Raw genomic sequence first — 11,906 nt, 5'->3', positions numbered from 1 at the left:
ATTGAGTTCAAGGCCAGCCTTGATTATATAGAAATATTCTTCTCTCTCTCTCTCTCTCTCTCTCTCACACACACACACACACAAACCACAGGGCTGAGAATTTAGCACAGAGAAAGAATGCTTGTCTGTATGTGTTGAAAGCCTTGAGTTTAGTCCCAGCACAGTAAGTTAAATAGTTAGTTCTAGAAGATGGGATATTTCCTATAGCCATCTTAACAGTATTCTCTGGGGCTTCAGTATCCATTGTACTAGGTGATCTAACATGGCCCCATAGCCTATGGATGCCAACAGTAGTTTAAACACACCCAAGAATAGAACTCTGGCAATGTGTTCACAAAAGGGCTGACACTACCGAGATATCCAACATCGGAGAAGTTCCTGTGTTCCTCCGGGTAGGGAGATTTCTCCATCCTCTCAGAGTAGGACTCAGGCTCTCCCAGCTGTGGCAGGCTGTTCTCAATGGGTCGATACTCTCGGGACCCTCTTAAATTCCTGGCACGGTGTCTGATAAATGTGCTTATGAAGAAGCTGCCGAGTGAGGCAACCATCAGTGGAGAGTCTTCAGCTGTTTCTGCAGAAAATCCAAACAATGCTCCCAAAGAAGATTAAAAAGGGCATCGGTCATCAAGTTGCCCCTAGCACAACTTATCAGCTCGTTCTAAACCCAGGATCTGACCATTTATTTCTCAGGCTTGTAAAAACAAACTGCTTGCCTGCTTTGATTCCTCCTCTACCCACTTAAAAAAAACAAAAAACAAAAAAAAAAAAAAAAAACACTAAAACAACCCAAGGCAATATCATAAGCAAAAGTTACCCAGAGGGATCCCCAGGCATAGTTATTTGCAAATGGAATTAATGTCCAAGTAAACACTTACTTGTTCTGAATACAAATGAGACCAGAACAAAACAATCTCCCATCTTTCTCTCACCCTCTCTAAGAAAAAGGGTCATTTGCTGTCCAAACAGGCATTAATTCTGTTGATCTAGGTAAGGAACAGAGAAACAAAAGGAACTCTGACAGCAGTCTGCAAGGTTTGGCAAAGACTTTGATTCCCTTTAAAGAAATGGGGAGAGGAAGAGAGCCAAGAATGGGAAAGAAAAAGGAAAAAAAAAAAAAGGCTAGAATGAGCTGACTTTAGAGGAGTAAAGGCTTCCTGGGAGTTTTGAGAGTGACATTAGGATTTAGCACAGCTGTCATCCTAAGTGATGCTAGATACCGGGAGATAGGAAAAGAGGATTTTCAGACATTTTGCTATGTGTAATAAATGGAATTCTTTTGTACTACAATCCCAAGAGCTTTTCCTTGCAACTGTCAAAATTTCATACTAAGATGACTTTAAGGAAAGGCATGCATTTGGTATAAGAACTGGGCGGTCTAGGGAAGGCTACAGACAAGACAGAGCCCTGGCCTCAGGGCTTCGGACAGCGTCATTAAGACACGGCCTCCATCCCTCTCTCTGCTTTCAAGTAGTTATTTCTTCTTACAATCCCCCTTTCTCCGTTGTTCTAGTTTCATTTCTGCTACTGTAATAGAATACCCTGATAAACATGATTTTCGGTGGGATAGGGGGCAGGTGTTAGCTCACAGTTCTAGGTTAGTTAGAACACAGTTCTAGGTTAGCACCCATCAGAACAAAGGCAAGCCCCTAGAGAAACTAGCCACATCAGCTATGCAGCCAAGCTATCTTTCTTCATTCTTAAATGGTCCAGGGGTCAAAACCAAGAAATCGTGCCACCCATCTGAAGGCTGGATCTTCCCACATCAATTAAGGCAATTAAGACAAACCTATGGTACAACCTGATGTAGACAATCTCTCATTAAGACTCCTTTCTCAGGTAATTCTGGGTTATGTCAGTTGACAATTAAAACTAACCAGCGAGGGCTGGAGAGATGGCTCATCTATTTTAAAGGCTAGGGTTACCACCAAAAGGATAAAACTTAACCATAAAACCTATGGTTATGTCATCCTTCAGCTGTTCCCCACCACCACCCTGGAACAAACAATACACTTATTTTCCAATAATATCTTGGGGTTGTCACTGACACATTTTAAAGGATCATAGTCAACCATCTACTTCTGGAGACAAATTGTTGGAGAAGGGCTATTCCACAAAAAGAAAACCAACACTCTATTACCAGAAGGAACAATACAGTTATGAACAAGAGAACACAGGAAATGCTCACTAGTGGTTCCTCTCAAAGAAACTTACTATTTATATCACATTAATTAATTTACTTACCTACATATTTGTTTATTTATAGACAGTCTTACATAGCCCAGACTGGTATGAAATTCACTGTGAAGCCAGGGATGCCCTTGAATTCTTGACCCTTATGCCTCTACTTCCTTAGTGGTAGGATTACAGGTGGTGCTTGGGATTAAGCCCAGGGGCTTCAGGCACACTCAGCAGCATTTTGGCAGCTGAGCTATATCCACAGCCCACTTTTCTTTACTTGTTTTTGGACACCAAATGTGTTTTCTTTGAAGTTGACAAAGTATTAACATGCTGAAATGTTCTTTTCCAAAATTTTATTTTAGCTTATTATCTTATGGTGCATGTGTGTATACGTGTTGGCGTGTATGTGCGTGTGTGCACAAATGTGGCGGCCCGAGGCTAACATTTGGCGTCTTCCTCCACAATTCTTCATCTTTGAGGCCTCTCGCTGCACCTGGAGCTCACCAAATCAACCAAACTTGCTGGCTAGCAAGCCCTGAAATGCCCCGGCTCAGCCTTGTTGGCTCTGGAATTATAAGGACACATTGCCACCATTTCCAACTTTTTCTATGAGTGTAGGGGAATCTGAACTCAGATCCTCCTGCTTGTGTGGCAAGAACTTTACTGACTGAGCCAACTCCCTGAGCCCTGAAAGAGTCTTTTAAGGAAAAAACAAATGGGGGGGGGGAGGTGAGGGAAGGGGAACTTTCTGGTTTTATACAAAGAGAAGCCAGAAAAAATGTTTACATTCTATATTGGCTCATTTTCAGTTCTCAAGTAAGAATGCCACTTGAGAGTTTCATATATGGTTCAGATCAGGTTACCCAAGCCCCTGTCTACCACTATGGGCATTACCCTTCCGTTCATCAGCCTGATTGCCTTCACTCTCCCAGTTATCAGAGTTCAGCAGTTAGCTGTTCTCCACTAACCAGCTAAGAAGCGTTACCTGAATTTGGAAAGCTGAGGCGGGGAGACCTTAAGTTCCAAACCGTTCTTGGCCACACAGTGAGATCCTGTCTAGAGACAATCAGGTAAAGGAGGAGAGAGGCCTGGTTTACATACGCGCACGCAGGAAGGCAGACAGACGTGCCCCATTGCAGAAGCTTCAGCATCTGTCAGTCTCCACGGCCTGACTGACAGCCACAGACCTTGAAATCAGAAGGAAGCTAAGTAGCCAATGCAGAGTTTGAGCCGTAGTCTCCAAATGAGCTGTAGAATGAGAGCACCAACAGTACGTGCAAATACCTGATTTCCACCAATCAATTCTTTCTGCATTACCACTTACTACTCTAATCAATACGTTGTTGAAATCACCTCTCCCTACACTCCTGATTCACCATCTAAAGAATATAATAATGGCCTGCAGTGTACAAAGCAACATTTTATTCAACAACGAAGGACTACACATACAACTATCAAATAGCACACTCCATGGTGAAAGACTATTCCTCAGATGCAAGAGGTGTGTGTGTGTGTGTGTGTGTGTGTGTGTGTGTGTGTGTGTGTCCTGGAACTCCATATGTTGGTTAGGCTAACTGGCCAATAAGCCTCAGTGGCCCTCCCTGGCTCTGGAGTTACACATGCCCACACCCTGTCCCACTCCCATCTTTTTGCACCAGTTCTAGGGATCAATGCAGCCCTCGTGCTTGGAAAGCAGCACTTCCTATTCACTGAGCATCTCCTCAGTCCTCCTCTTCTCATTTCTACTCAACATAAAACCAGGAGTTCCAGACAGAGTAATTAGGCAAGGAAAAAAAAAAAATCTCTGATACAACTGGAAAAGTTTTTCTTACAACTTAAATTTATGGGTGTAAAGGCCTAAATACCCCCATATACAAACCAATAAATAAATAAACTAAACTTATGAAATTCAAATATCAGAACTAGCATAAGGAACCAACAAAGCTGCAGGACCTAAAGCTAAGGATATAGAAACAATTGCAATTCTACATACTAACAATAAGTAAACAGAAAGAGAATTAGGACTGGAGAGATGGCTTGATGGTTAAGTGCACTGAGTGCTCCTGCAGAGGCTGAGGTTCAGTTCCCAGCACCTATGTGGTGTCTCATCCTGATCTGCAGCTCTGGTTCCAGGGGATCTGATGCCTGCTCTGAGTCCTGCAGGCACTGTGGAATGCATGTGATGCAGACATCCATGCAGGCAAAATACTCGTACGAGTGAAATAAAACAAATAGTCAGAAAAAGAAGGAAAAAAGGAAAAGGAAATTAGGAAAACAATCTGTCTGTGCCTTTAGGTCAGCAGTCAAGGACTTGCCTAGCATGGGCAGGGCTGTGTGTTTGATCTCCAGCACGGGGGCTGGGGGCAAGGGTGAACCCCCATTTACAATTAGTATTAAATTTAAAGACCCCAAGGTGAACACCATAAAGCGCCACTGAAAGAAATTAAAAATTGGAATAAATGGAAAGATACATATACAGTTATGATGCCTAAGGCATAACGTTAAGTTGTCCCTACAATCTAACTTGAGCTACAGATTTCATACAAGTCCTTTCAAAAGCCAAAAGACAATTTTGCAGAAGTAGAACCACCCTAAAATCTGTATGAAACTTTATGACAAAACAACCTTGAAAACTGGGGGGTCACAACACACACTGTCATGGAAGGTGGAAGCAGAAAGATAAGCAGAAAGAGGTTTATGATAAGTACATTAAGGCTATGCTCAGCAAATCTGCGAGTTCAAATTCAGCCTGGTTTACAGTCAAGGCCGTCTCAAAAACAAAACAAATAAAACAAACATTCTTGAAGACACAGTTGGAAGCTTCTTACTTCCTAGTTTCAAATTTGCTATTAAGCTCCAAAAATCAAAACACATCAGGGCTAGCACAGACACTGCCTAGACCAGTGGAAAGAATCTAGAACCCAGAAATAAACCCTCACACACACAGCTAAGTAATTTTCAAAAGTAGTGGCAAGCATGCTTGGTGGGGAAAGAAGAGTCCTTTCAACAAATGAAAAAAAAATGAAATTGGACTCTAACCTTACACTGCATACAAAAATGAGTTCAGTGGATCAGAGATCTAAATGTAATAGCTAAAATGTTATAAAGCTGTTAGAAGAAAACATGGCGAAAATTTTGTGATATTGGATTCGGCAGTAGCTTCTTGGATGCAGCCAAAACAGCACAAACAACATAAGAAAAATAAACCAGTTGGACTTTGTTAAAAGTAAATGTCTTGTGTGCCTCAAAATCTGACACGTGGCTGGGGAGATGGCTCAGAAGGTCAGAATGCTTGCTGCACAGGCCTGATTGCCCGAGTTTGATCTCCTGAACCCACAGCAGATGGAACGCAGCCATGCTTGACAGCTGTCCTCTCACCCCACACGCACACTGTGGCAGGAATACACCCCCACCCCCATATACACACACATCATGTACCCACAATACCTTTCAGACAATATTAGCAAGCAAAAAGACAGTCCACAAAATGGGAGAAAATATCTGCAGATCTACTTGATATCCAGAAAGAGTTTCTGCAATTTTCTAAGGGACCGAAACAGACATTTTTCCAGAGAACACATGAAAAGATATTCCACGTCTCTGATCATGAGGCACAAATCAGACCCACAGTGAGCTCTTACTTTTTACTTATTAGGTGGCAGTGGTGGTTATTGTTTTTCCACTGTTGAGGATTGAATACAAGGCCTCAAGGATGCTAGGCCAGCAAATGATCTACCACCAAGCTACATCCCCAAGCTGGAAGGTTTTTTGTTGTTGTTGTTGTTGTAAAATAGCAAGTGTTGACAAGGACATGGAGAAACCGGAACTCATGAGCATGGATGGAAGGAGTGTTACACAGAGCAACAAATGAGAAAAACCATGTGGTTGAGAGGGATTTTAATCAAGCAACATGGCTGCTCTGGCAAGGGCTCACACCCAAAGACCTTCTAGGTCTGTGCGATCTGGCCAGAATGCAGATACGCCCTGGATTGCAGTGAGATCTGGATTGCAGACACGCCCTTGGCACACTCCCTTAATCCCAAACAGTGAAGGTTAGTTTATAGAAAGAATCAGCCTTGTTTGAAAGTGATGTCTAATTGAAGGGAAGAGAAAGATTTGATAGAATGTGTCGGAGACAGGATACACCCAACTTTCATGAGAACAGGACAGGAAAGAGAGGCTACTTTAGAGCAGTGCAGGGAGAGAGAGGTTTGTTTTTTTGTTCTGTTTTGTTATTTTGTTTTGTGTTTTTTTTTTTAACCTGAGCAGTTTTACTGGGACAAGAGAGAACAAGCTAGACACAGGTGAAGACAAAATGAGCCAGATAATGAGAATGAACCAGAAGATGAACGCATATTGCCAGAATATTACTTTGAGGCCAGGCAGAAGCCAGACAAGTCAGTTTGCACCATTCAGTTTGGGGATTTTGGGCCAAAACAGTTGAGTCAAGTCAGCCAGCAAGAGCTCAGAAAGAGCTAGAGAGGTTTATGAATGGCTCTCCTCTCATCCCCTCATCTCCCTTACCTAAGGAAATAAAAACATTTACAATGTGGTGAGTTCTTAAAAACATGACAAATGAGAAGCTGAAGAGATGGCAAAACACCCATACACATAAAGTTAAAATATGTTGGAAATAAATGTATCACATTGAGATTATCATAGAAAATCCAGAAATTCTATTTCTGCATTTATTTCATCTTATCTTCCCAACTCACAGTCCATCATTGTGGGATGTCAGGACAGGAACTGAAGCAGAACCCACAGAGGAACAGGATGGCTTTGCTTCCCCTGGATGTCTTTCTTTCTTTAAAACAAAAAACAAAAAACAAAACCTGTGTCCTGTCCTTGAAATCTTCATTGTTAATCTCCAGCTCACCCTCCCAGAGGATTTCCAGTCTAGGCCATCCACCTGCAGCTTTTGGCTGCAAGGGTGCCTTGCTGCCACCATGACTAACTGGCAGCATCAGCTGCTTCCTGGACACGCTGAAGCACACACACTAAGTTCTGGATCCCTGCCAAGCCCTGAAGAAGGTCAGGCGTGTCAGCTCAGCCCCTGCTCTGTTTGTTGAGCCACACTGAGCTTTCTTTCAGCTGTACAGAGCCACCGCTGAGGCCCCCTTCCCCCCCATATTTCCAAACACCAAATAAAAATCCAAGTCCCTCTGCTTTCCACCTTCCACTTGGCCCATCTAGTAGCGTTATTGAATTTCTGCTTGAAGGTTAAGTGGCAATTCAAGAGTCTGCTTGCTTGTTCCCATCACTCAAGCCTTCTTTTGTCTCCTGTCTTTATTCAAGCAAAAGGCTGACCTTAGACACTTTTTAAAGCCACCTCCCTTTCTCCGGTGGTTGGTAGATAGTCCACACTGACAGAAAAGGTCATGCACACAGAAATGCCAAAAAGACTAGGTTGATATATTTTATTTTCTAAAGATTTGTTTTATTGTTTATATTGTGTCTGTGTGTTTCTGTACATGAGTGCATGTGTCCACAGAGGCCAGAAAAGGGTGTCACAGGTGGCACCCAACATGAGTGCAGGAACTGAACTCAGGTCTGTCTCTAAGATCAGTACATAATTTTAACTGCCAAGCTATCTCTTCAGCTCTTATATTCTTTTAATTAAGTGAAATGAAGACTGATTTGAGCAATAGAGGAGTGTAGTCACTGTTGTGAGTGAACAGTCTAGACTTCAAGCCAAGTACTGCTCAGCCGCTGATCCCATTGTTTGTCCATTTGACTTCCTCATTGTTGGTTCCAGTCTTGGCAGGTCTTTCCTGAAATTCCAAGATGACTGCCAGAGACTCCTGGGTAGTGGCTTTTCTTGTTCATGGGAAATAAAGGACACTTCTCTTCAGATCCAGTCCGGCTGGACTTGTTCTTCTTGATGTGGTCATTGTGCTGACTGGGTAGTGTTGATTAGCTTAACATTGGTTCTGTAATCAGCTTTCTCTCTGAAGCAAACACCCAAGATTATCAGCTTAATAGAAGGAGTTTTATTCTGACTTATGGTTTTGGAGGCTTCAGTCCATGGTCTTTTGGGCTCATTGCTTTCTGGGCCTGTGAGCTACACATGACGCAGCAAAATCATCTCATAGGCAGAAACAAAAGAGGTAGGGCTGAGGTCCCATTACCCTTTCAAGGGTATACCTCCAATGACAGGAAGACTTCTAACTGGCCCTTACCCTAAAGCTTCTACTGCCCCCCAACAGCCCCAAGCTGAGTACACATCATTTACACATGAGCCTTTGGGAGACATTTATGAGCTAAGCTATCTATCTGCTATGAGGACTAGGCCACTGGGCTAAAATCTGTGGAAATATTGGAACACAGACAGACATCTTAGTTCTGCCTGCTCCACCCTCCCCTTTTCACATTTATTCATTTTATTCACTTTACATCCTCATCTGCCCCCTCTTTTCATTCTTTCTCTCTCCCTCCTTCCCTCCCTCCTTCCTTCTCCTCCTTCCTCCTTGCTTCTCTTCTCCCTCCCTTCTTTCCTCTCCCTCTCCCCATCCCATCAAACCTCCCTTCACACTTCTGCTTTCTTTTCTCTTTGCAATCCTGGGAAGTTACCACTGAGCTCCACCCACAGGTCCCTCTGTACCCTCTCTAAACATCAAGATCAGCCAGCCTGTCACTAGATACTTTCTCCTTCCATTAATCCTCAAAGACTTCCTCTATTTGGAACCCGAGGTGTAATTGCTCGTGCTGGGTATTCAATATCACACATAATAATAAAACTGATAAAACAGTGATCTCTGCCTCAGCCGTGAGAGAGTTTACGAACCACACACAGTAAGGATCTCTGGAGACTGGCAGCCTGCCCACACAGCAGGTGGTACCGGGCAGCAGGCTCCTGGGCAGGGATGGAAGTCCTGAGTTCTATTGTTAGCCCTGCCTTTAGGTCACCAGTGACTTTGAGCAAAGCAATTAACCCCCGAGGAACTGCCAGCTCTGGACTTTTAAATAGTACAGTGAAACCTGATGCTTTCTAAGCTCTTCAGAACCACAGCCTTCAAGAGGTTTCTGAGACATTGCCTTTGTCGCTAACAGTTCACTGAGGAATGTTAAGTCATCAATAAGGAGTTTTTATGTTGTCTATAGCCAAGAACACGGGCTAGCAGGCACTCATTCATTCCTGCTAATGGGATGAAAGTAGAGAGAGTAAGTACAGGCCTGTGAGATCAGCACCCTGGAGGTCCTGAACTGAGTCTAATTTAAGAAAAAAGCTGGAGAGATGACACAGTGGTTAAGAGCACTTGCTTCTCTTCCAGAGGATGGGAGCACAGTTCTCACCATCCACATGGTGGCTCACAACCACCTGTAACTCCAGCTCTTTCCGGCCTCTGACAGCATCTGAACACACATTCACATATATAAACAAACTTAAAAATAAATTTAAAAAACCCTGCAGTGATACCTCTCAAAAGCATGACTTATCAGGGCTACTCTGGTTGGTGCAGGGACCACTACAATGGTGTTTTTTGTCTCTCTGTCTATCTCTGTCTCTGGCTGTTGTGCTACGAAGTCTAATCTAACATCAAGCTGGCAGTCCTCCCAGCTCAGCCTCTCATGTAGAGAAATATTTGGCTTAACTCCAAATACAGAGTGGGCAATCTATAGTCAAGAAACAGGGTCAGGGTTGGTGGATGGAAAATTACCAAGAGGAAAAAAAAATCACACGTGAGGGGAGAGCTGGGCTATGCCGACCCAACAGGACTGTTGCTAGAGACAAGCTAACCTAGCCAGGCATCACCTAGGAGATGGAGGAGGAGAACGAAGGGCCCAATCAGGCATTGAGGCTGATCAGATATCACGGATGAGGGCTTCCTGCTAAGCTGGCTTAGCAGGGTCATTTACATTTTTAAATGTTTTACTTACGTATATGTGCCGTGCCATGGGTGTGGCCGTCAGAGAAAAAGGTGCAGAAATCAGTTCCCTCCTTTCTACCATGTGGGACACTAGGATCAAACTCGGATTGGTTGGCTATGCACGCCGAACCATCTCACCAGCCCAGCAAGAGAAGGCCCTTCACTAAAATATATCCTGTTCACAAACAGGATATAAACAGTCCCCAGAGAAGATTTAGGAACCTGACTACAGGTTGGCCAAGCAAAGAATCTTTGTCAGTCCTGAACCCCAGGTGGCAGAGACGCGGCCTTAAGGAGTGACATGGAGGCCCATACGTAGTTCTGCCCTCTAGCCTTTGCCTGTGTGAAGGCCTGGGCTCTGGACACAGCACGCCGCAGCAAAGCAGAGCAGGCAGCATGGACTGAACCTCAACACGCCTCCTGGTTTAGCTAGGAAAGTTAGATTTTTTAGTTTCACAGGATTCCCTTCTTCAGAAGTTCCTCCAAGACCTAGACTTCTTCCTCTCTCTGGTCCTCTTTTTGCTAGAAAAGGGTCCTAGGCAAAGACAGGCCCCAGCTCACCTAAACTGTATAAGACAAATAGAAAGTAGGAATTAACTAACCTCCATGCTGGTTTAAAATCTCATTTAAAACAAATGAGGGATTTTTTTTAAATTTTATTTTAGTGTTTCATTTGGTGACAAGGTCCCAATTTGTAGCTCAAGCTAGCAATCCTTCCTGCCTCAACTTCTTGTGTGCATGGGTCAAAGGTCTTCACCATTACATCTAGCAGGAGAACCACATATAAATCCCTAAGAAGAAAGAAAAAATGAAAGAGAGAGAGAGAGCAAGAAAGAGAGAGAGAAAGGAGGAAAGGAAAGGGAAAAAGGAAAGAAAAAAAGGAGTTTTGGAAGTTAGAAAATGCCTGGTTAAATGCCAAGGTTAAACTGGTAAAACAGATGGCTAAATGCGTTAGTCCAGCAAGTGTTAGGTCAGCGATGTCGGACCAGCATCCCACCATCCTGACTCTCTCACTGCAAAGCCCCAAGCTCAGCACTGGCTGTACAGGCCCTCTGCCAGAGAGGCTGAAGCAAAAGATTGAGATGAAAGGGAGGGCGAGTCCTTTTAAGCTCCCAGATCTCCAGGTGCCCTTTTCCAGTGCAGGAAGCCAAATCCTGCCCACTTCACCCCCACGCCCTGCTCCCTACCCTACACCCTCAACAGCACACTAAAGGCTTCTCAATTCAGAGATACGGTCTTTGGAGAAGAGATGTCGGACAAAATGGAGAAAAGGGGATGGATGCCGACTGAACACAGAGCTAAAACGATGTTCCGATGTTGATGCCACCAGCTCTTCTCAGCTCCCAGCATACTGGCAGCCAGGCCTGACCAGTCCAAGAGACAGGAAGATTCTCTTCACATCTCGACATCCCAAGAGAAAGACCTTGAATTCTGACATAGATATTTACTGTGTGATTTCTTCTGCTAGATAACTGTACAGAGGAACCCACGGGGGACATGGCCCACTGCGTGCTGTCAGGATTTCCGACTAGCTCTGTGGCTCTTCCTGATCCGAGGTATACACAGGCCAAAGATCACCATGCATTCAAGGGAAGCTTCAGAGAGATCTAATTAAACAAACAGATGAAGCTGACTCTGAGGAAACAGGCTGTCCTGACCAGGAAAACAACTTTTTTTTTTTTTTAATTATCAAAACTTCTGCAAGAAAAGGATTTTAATCAGGGGAGGAGGAAAATGGTATGTTTATAAAGGAGTATGCATAAAACAAAGAGACCCTTAGCTGTTGGAAACATGTCTGTGATGCAAACACTTGGGAGGTGGAGGCAGGAGGATTAAAGGTTAGTCCACGTTCTTGGCGCC

The sequence above is a fragment of the Meriones unguiculatus genome, chromosome 6 (assembly GCF_030254825.1).
Source record: "Meriones unguiculatus strain TT.TT164.6M chromosome 6, Bangor_MerUng_6.1, whole genome shotgun sequence".
NCBI lineage: Eukaryota > Metazoa > Chordata > Mammalia > Rodentia > Muridae > Meriones > Meriones unguiculatus.
This window is presented reverse-complemented; position numbering follows the sequence as displayed.